We start from the raw sequence: 9,333 nt of genomic DNA on the forward strand, positions 1-9,333 counted from the left end.
ACTCAAATTCAATCAATAATTAAAAATACTCTTATCTAGTTTGAATCCACTTCGTCCTTATGGCTAGCTAATGATTATGGATTATTAAGTTGGTTGTTATTATATTAGTAATTTAAGTCTAAATTTACCAATTGTTAATTAATTCATGTAAAACTACGTATGGTCACACACAATTAAACACAGAACCAATTATGTTTATGAATATGCTATGTAAGATTTATCATGCAAACACAATTATGGTCATAATCTATGTTCTCTAGCACAACAAAATTAATTACTTCAATTCCTAACTAAGATTTTGGTTGATCCTAGCTTTAGCAATTCAATGTTCACTAAATTACTAGGTTATCAAGTTCATGCAGTTAATGGTCACTAAGCTGCACCTAACATGAATTTAAGCAACTAAAGCAACAAACATAAGCATGCTAGGTAACAATAAATCAAACACAAGCAAATCACCAACTAAATAAATCCATATAAAATTATGCTATTCATAAGTTAGAAGCTTCATCTAGCTAGACAAGAGTAACTAGATTCAGCTGCTCATAATAGCAACTAACACATAAACACAACTCAAATAAGAAAACATGTTCATAAGTATCAAACAAGTAAACTAATTATGGACCTTCACTCTTTTGGTGTTGATAACCCTTCTTCCAGAACCTTACTTCTGTTGTAAATCGTCCTCTGGAACCTCTTCCTTCAGCCAAAAGTCTCCCAAATCGTAATAGGGAAAGGTATTTATAATATCTTGAAATTTCCCGTTCACGTCGTGAGAATGTAAGTCTCACGTTGTGAACTCGAGATAATCGTGTTCGGCAAGGATTCCTTCACCCGGATGCTTATCTCCTAAAACTCTCTACTCACGTCGTGAACCATGAACTCTTCACGTCGTGAGTACGTCTTTTGGGTTATTTCCGTTCTTTTTTTCTTCAATCCCCCCAAAGTTCCAAGTATTGTCACTTCTGGTCCCTTTCTTCGAAAATACTTCTATTTGGCTGCACATAACAATTTATCCTTATAAGTACCATAATTCTGTGTAAATAACCAAAATAGTAAGTAAAATGTAGATCAATATTGCCTAAAACTATGTATAAATATGGCAATATCATTCCTTGTCGCCTTGGGAGTATTGGATGCTATGCTGGAATAGGGATATATATTGGAATCAGTAATTGCTAAGTGTATGTCTTGAAAATTGTATACGATTAGGATCTTATAGCCCTAGAATAATTGATTGGCCTTATTTCATGTTCCTTGTCTGGTTGTGGTTATAGGGTAGATTATTTTATTCAACAATCTATTTGATCTTGTTCTGTATATAATTTGCATGCATAAGGCACCCGACAATAAGGGTGGAAATCTCTATTATGAGTTGTGGTGTGGGCTGAATGTTCTATGATCATTCTATGGATTGGAGTGTTACTGCTCGAATGTTGCTTGCTTTGTGCTTTGTGGAACTCTTAGGTAATGGGAGTTAGCTACTAAGTGAATATGCATGTATTCATGAGGTGGGTGACTGGCATTATGAGGAGTTCTTCGGCAACTGATGGCAAGGTGAGGTCGGGGAATCTAGGAAAGCCTAGGGATTGCTTCAGTGGGTTTTGTTGCGCTGTTTAGTGAGTTTTTGGGTGCACCAGTTTGAGAAGGTGACTTAGAGGATTCATGATGATTCTTGAGAAAAGTATGGATAGGTGGGGAAGGTAGTATTGGGCCTGTACTATTGAAAGCACAGGATCCATACTCGAATCAGGGAGAGTCTTGGAGAATCTAGGAAGCTTATGGGAAGAGAATTATTGGGTATGTTCTGATCATTTGTAGGTTGTACTTAAGTTTAGTGATGAGCACCCAGGAAAGAGGGTATGGTTTTGGTTCCGGTTCAAGTGCAGGTACTGAGCCGATTAGTGAGCAGATGCTAGAGTTCATCTCGTCAGAGATTTACTGTGGTGTTTTAGAGCAGACTCCTGTGATCTTTGGTTCGGTCAAGGAGAGAATTTTGGAGATCTTGGATGAGCGCTTGGGCTCGATCCTTGCTGAGGTTACGACCATCATTGGAGCTCACACTCTTTCTTTCCGTGAGTTCCGTGTGTGCAGAGCTCCTACATTCTATGGGGAGAGGGACCTTGTTACTAGTAGGGGTGGTTAGCAGATATGGTTAACACATTTAGGATGAGTTTCTGCCCTGAGGAAGCAGAGGTCAGATATTCTTCCTGCCTATTGAAGGACGGGGCACAGGATTGGTGGGAGAAGGGAGGACGTGAGGTTGGTGATAAAGCAGTTGATTCCATGTCTTGGGATGATTTCTCGACTAGGTTCCAAGCTGAGTTTGCACCGGTGATTGAGGTATAGTAGTTGGCGTGAGAGTTTCAGGATCTCCACCAGACTACTAAGATTGTGGCAAAGATCACTGTCAAACTCTGAGAGAGGGTTTATTGGTTCCACAATATGCAACATATGAGGAAATGAAGAAGGCGATGTATCATGATATGCTACAGGATGATATCAGAGAGTTTGTGAATATTTCAGGGTACAAGACCCTGAATGATATGATTTCTAGAGCCCAAGCACGGGAGATCGATTTGGGGCCGGATCAGGTGCAAGTTGTGGAGGGTCCCGGGAAGAGACCCAAGACTTCTGATCATTGTTTGAGAAGCCAACAGGGTCGGGGTCAGTGCAGCTCATGCGGGAAATTACACGATGGAGCTTGACGTTCCAGGGGTATGGAGTGCTACAAGTGTAGCAGGATTGATCATGTCAATAGAGGTTATCCTCATGGGGCAAGCTCGTTATGTTTTCTCTGCAACCAAGTGGGCCACAAGAGGGCCGTATGTACGATGAGGAGGGGAGGAGCAGTGAGTACACCTACTTCGACTATTTTAAGGATCTTTGATATTCATGAGGATAGGGCATAAGCCCCAACAGAAAGAAGCCAGTCATTTCAGTGTCAGACAGGGGGAGGCCAATGCTCCAACATGTGATATTGTAGGTATGTTGTCTTTTGCTTTTTCTTCGGTTGTCATTAGTATATATGTCGCATGGAATATTATATTGGTTTGAGTAAGCGTTATCGTTGGATTAATTCTCTGTTATTGTTGGGTTATATCTTCGAGAATTGTTTTATGACTGTTGTATGTCATAAATCATTAGTGGGTTATTGAGGGGTTGTATCTCGTGTAACGGGTTCCAATGTGTTCGGTCGTTATTCTGGTTTTTGGTGAAGATCAATTCGGGGGTATTGTGTGGAAGTCTATAGTTAGGATTCAGTGGGCTAGTTCTCCAGTCTCGCCAGGGTTCATTGATTTTAGTATTTGTTTTGGTAGGAGTGACAGTTGCTTATGGAAGAATTGTTAGGCTCAAACACTATCGTTGCTGGGAGAGGAGCAGTAGCAGGAAGATGCTGGTGTCAGTTGCATGAGTTGTTTGGTCATTGGAAATGTCAAGGGAGTTTTTGTTGGATTAGGTGTCTAAGCCCATAACTATAATTGGTATTTGTACTTGACCCGATAGTAGCATGGTCCATTTAGGTTGCCTTCACCGAAGCAATTTGATAGGATGGATATTTGAGAAAGAGGTTATTTCTGATTTATTAATATATTATAAATATAATATGTTAATTGAGAAATCATATTATTTAATTGGTATTGATCAAAAAATAATTTGGAATTAATTTAGTGATCAAAAGAGACTAATTAAATTAACGGGGACTGATTATGTAAATCAATGATATATATAGTTTGGGCTAATGATCCATGATTGATTAGTGATGGGCTAAACTTATGTGAAAGTTCATGAAGTGTTAGTCCAAATGAATTATTGGATCAAGAGCCTAAGTGAATGGATTAGGGTTTACAAATGACATTTGTAATTCTACACTATATATGTAACCCCCTAAGCCCTAAAATCGACACATGTGCATTCTAAGAAGAAGCTACAACAAAGAGGTAATCATCTAACTAGTTTTTATGTTTTAATTATCAAAGTTGTGTGCTAGTTAGGTTTCATGCTTTGGAAAAATGAAATTCCATGTATAATTAGAGAAAACTTAGATCCAAAGCATTAGGGTTGTATGTGCACCATAGGGATGTTATAGTGCTCAAAACCCAACAGTTTTATATTCGCTCAAGTTGCAGTCGAGTAGGATTCATTAATTCATCAAGAGTGGGAGTTGGAATGAAGATTTGATAGTTTAGGGCAAGGGTTATGGTTTTTAGTTGCCAACATAAGAACTCAAGGAATCCTCAAGGTGGGCATGTTGGGTTTGAATTCAGGAATTGTATGAGTCATTCGGGAATACGGGGCAATGAGGAATTGGTTTGATCGTGGGTGTAAGATTGGTAATTGTCAAGTTCATACCTTTGAAGTGTGGTCAGTTGCATCTTCACATGGGAATTACTCTAGTGCAAGTAGGTCGTAGAATTGGTTGGGTACCCATTTGGATAGTTGATATTTTGTTCTTCGTCATCTGATAAAGTCACAAAGGACTTATAGTGGATTAATGGAAAGTGCTCGAGAATATTGAGCTCTTTGAGATTTCTGGGGGGTATTCAATGAAAAGTACATTGATAAGAAAGGATGAGCTACTTAACTACTTGGAAGACATGGTGGACAGCCGTGTTACCATAAGGCAAGAAATCAAGATTGAGAAGGTTCGGTCCACATGAGTTTGGGTTTGTCGCAAAGTTTGGTTTTGACAAATTCGCATGGATATGAACACATACACCATTAAAATCTAAGTGTCATAAGATTCCATCCTTCATGAAAATGACTATGAGGAAATGCTTTCACTAAGAGAGATTTTAAGAAGATAGTGATTGTGAAATTGTATTCTCGAATTCGGTTATGGTTACAGTATCCCTTACCATAATTCGAATTATGAGATTTGGCAATTAGTCTGAATTGTTTAGACACACATATGAGCTATCTAAGGCAAAGGTGTATAAGTTTAAGAAGCTTAGATAAAGGATTATTAAAGCATTAGGTATTAGAAATATGAACTTAAAAAATTAAATAAGTATTTTTTTCTGGAAGTTTAGTTGTTTTCTGAATATATGTCAAAGCTAGTGGGAGCATAAGTGTTATGCTTATATGACAATAATCATCATGATAGTGGGAGCATAAATGTTGTGCTTGTATGATTATTAAGGCAAGTATTGCAAGTTAGCAATATTAATTATAGAAAACAAGAGTTATACTTTGCAAAGTCGTAAGCGTTAAATAATTGTTTTGCTATAATTAAGGGAGAGAATATTATGCTTCATTTCAAATCTAAAGGATTAGGTTGTGGAATGTTAATAAATTTAGTCAAGGATACATAGTGTGTTCTCAAATTCCGACTATGATTATGGCATAGTTCGAATTGTGAGAACATGGCACATAAAATATTATGGCAGAAGATTGATAAAGTATCAGATCTTCATGTAAGACATTATGCATCGTGTCCCATACGCTTCGGGTATAGGATCGATTGCAAATGCTATAATATTTGACCATTCTAAAATTTTCCAAATGTCTAGCGCATTTTGAGGGAAAAATGACAAGAATCGGTTTTGACTAAAATAATTAAACAACTATCAAAAGACGATCCAAAGCTCACTGAGGATTAGTCGATTGTGAGTAGTTGGAAGTATGGTATTGGATGAACCATATCGACATTATTATGAATAGATAAGATTCTATTAAGAATAAGTTGTCGTATCGCAAAATATGGAAATGTTTCCATATTGGGAGTTAGATATTGAGAATCTATATCTAGATTAGAAACTATTATGCAAGAAGGATGTTCAAAGGAATGTACTTTGAGTGAGAGACATCATATCTATAGAATTGTTTCTGATAGAGATTAGCCAAGTCTTGATGATTTTGAGCTATGACTTTACGAAAGAATCATTGCATAAAATGTTAGAATCTAACATAAGTAACAAGAATTTGATATTCTTATACTTATGATAAGGATTGGGAGTTGTGAAATGAGTATGATTGGAAATATGTTCATTTGATCTATTTCACAAAGTAAGGACCGTAGGTAAACATTATGTGCATGCTGAGAGCATGGGACAAGTGTGGTAATAATTCAAGTAAGAAGTTGATTACCCGAAACAACAAATAATGAGTAATCAATATGATGATAAAATGTTTTATTTATACCCAGAGTTTGGGGCCATATGGGATTAGTATTATTCTTGTGTTTCACTTTGCATGTTTTGACTTCCTGAATAAGTAAATTGATTCAGAAAATTCAAATTATTTGAACGGACCACAGTCGTTCATATGTTGGAAGTAGGTATGAATGAAGACTGTCGTGAATTGGTGTGTGGATTGTCTAAAGTGTATTAGACATAAGAAAATGTTTGCTGCAACATTCATGAGTGCTTATGAATATGAGTTTGAGCATTGGATTAAACCCACGATCACTTGGATCACTTCATGGATTTTATCACGAGTGATTGGTGAGTGGATAATATCTTATATTCTTGAAACCGAGATGTATGAGTTGTATCTTGCGAGTCGGTTACACATTGATAATACGTAAACGCACCAGTAACTTGGTGTCATAAAACATATTGTTGTGTGTGATTCGGTGAGTGAGTGCAAGCAAGCATTGAATCAAATTTTATCCGTTCCTTTTATGAAAAGTGGGATGAAAGCGATATCTGTGGGCCCCTCGATGATTTAGTGATGACACATAAGCGCTTGGCTAAGCCGGGACTAAATTGATGTGTTCAATTATAGTCTGTTGTCAGTCGTCATAAATCGGAAATCGGGAAACAACACATAGACAGAGAGAATGATTTAAATCCATGTCTCAGTCTATACGATATCTAGAATGGAGGAATATATGATCCCTTATCTAAAGGACGTATATATGATAAGATCAGAGTTGACAGTGGCTTTTGAAAGCTACGATTGCAGATCGGGATCTGAAGTCATACGCAGAATAGTTATTAGACTTATCCAAGTGGGAGACTGTTGGATTATTGTCTAAGTCCATAAGTATTTTGGTATGTACTTGACCCGATGGTGCATGGTCCTTTTGGGTTGCCTTCACCAAAGCAACTTGATAGGATGAATTATGGAGAGAGAATATTAATTATGATTTATTAATATATTATGAGAATAATATATTAAAGGAGAAATCATATTGTTTAATTAATATTAGTCAAGAATTAATTGATAATTAATTTTGTGGCTAAAAGAGATTAATTAAACTTAAGGGACTGGAACTGTAATTATAAGATAATTGCATTTGGGCTATGGATTACCTTGGAATAATAGGTTGGGCGAATTCTATAGGGAAACCCATTAGAAATTGTCCAAGGGTTATTCTAAAAGGGTCTATGGGCTGCTTAGGTCTTCAGCAGTCAAATTAGGATTTCCTAGTTGAAAACCCTAATAGCCTACATGTATATATAGTACCCTTAAGCCCCAAAAACATGGCTAAGAGTTCCACTAGGGTTTCCACACATTTTGGGTAGCCTCCTCTCTCCTTATTATTCATCCTCTTGCTCTTGGTGTTTGTGAACCATTAGAGGAGTGACACTTGTGACTCTAAGCTTTCTAAAGTCATTACAAGGAGGATTTGAGATTGTTATTGCTACATAACAATCAAGGTAAGATCTAAAAACCCTTTCACATGTTAATATGATTAATTGTATGCTAGAACTAGGGTTTAAAGTCTTGGATGAATTGTATGTACAATAGAGAAACCTAGATCCAAGCATTAGGGTTGCATGAGCACATAGGATGTTCTTATGGCTAAAAACCCATCAGTGATATCAGAGCCTTGATTGGTTTCTATTGTATTGATGCCTAGTACATTCATTCATGTTGCAAGATCGTGTTTTTGGCCATCTGCCAGACAAACTCGTCGAGTTCCAATGTGGACTCGTTGAGTAGGGTGAACTCGGCGAGTCCATAAGGGGACTCGACGAGTTTAGCTGTCAGACAGGCGAATTTTCGGGATTTTTACCTATTTTGACTTAGGATAATTTCCATAATTGTTTAAAACTAACAAAATTCGAATTTTATTGATTCCTTATGATTATCTTTGTCAAAATAAAAGATTTTGGTCATCTAATTAGATAATTGTTACCTTATTTGATAAATGTTAAATTATTTGAATTATTTGATCATTATCTTGCAAGAATTTGAACTAGATCTAATTAGATAACTACCAATTAATTGTTAATTGCCTTATTTGAATTATGTGATCTAGAATATTCTTGATAAAGTTTGGAAAAGTTTCAAATTAATCCCTTTAGGTTTTATAGTTTAAATTTGAACTTAAAAGTTTTTGTTTTGAAATTTAAATAAGTTAAACCCTAATGTTTTGAAATGTTTCAAAACTTGCCCTCAAGTTTTGGAATTTAAAAGTTGATTAATAGTTTAATTTAGAAATGTTAAATTCTAAAACCCTAGTATTGTTTTGAAAAGTTCAACTCACGCCCTTATGGTTCTATTAATTGATTAAAGTGTATAATTAAAAGAGACTTAATAAACCCATAAAGTTTTGGTTTACATTTAATTAAATTAAAAGTATAATTTATTAAATTAGAACACCTAGTATTTTAAAAGTGTAAAATACACCCTATACTATATATAACATTAAAAGTCTAATATATATGTATGAGTAAAAGTCAGTTTTACCGTTAGTAGGCCTCATTCACGAAGTTGGTCTATAAGGGGTGTTTAAGGAAATTGCCTATAAAATGGCGATTGAATGGGTATCCACTCTTACCCACCGCACTCTTGACTAGTGGAGGGTCGTTAGCCGAACGGGTAGGATAGGACAGAAACCTTCCATTATAAGTATAATGAAGTACAAAAGTAACCAAATGCTTTTACAAATTCCCAATTTGAGTTACTTTAGGCAAAAGTGAATTGATGCAATTCCATGAAATTACACTTTGTGCCCTTGCGAAGACATTAGTGGAGCGTGTTTGGTTAACCGGCACACTAAATGGTTCTAAGCAAAGGTAGCAAAGGGTGACTCAATGTTTGTCATAGTTCGGTGGAGCGTGTGTGGTTAACTGGCACATCGAATAGGTGACTGTAACATGTAGGGGCACCATGTAAGTCTGCATGGTTATTCACACCCGCTTTGTGATCCTCGGTATCCCAGTCACAAACTAGAGGGGCATATCGAGATTTAAACATGCCATTGAAAAGTTCAATGAATCTCAAAAGATCTAGGAATTTTCAATAGATTTAAAACTAAAATTTCTTTTTCGTTTTTCATGGTGGAAATTAGTGAATCGTCATTCACTTACCTTCAAATATTCTGCAACTAGATTATGACATCCCTTTTCTAGGTTGTAGAGTATTGTGTTGGGTCCT

Source organism: Lactuca sativa, chromosome 2 (genome assembly GCF_002870075.4).
Source record: "Lactuca sativa cultivar Salinas chromosome 2, Lsat_Salinas_v11, whole genome shotgun sequence".
Lineage (NCBI taxonomy): Eukaryota > Viridiplantae > Streptophyta > Magnoliopsida > Asterales > Asteraceae > Lactuca > Lactuca sativa.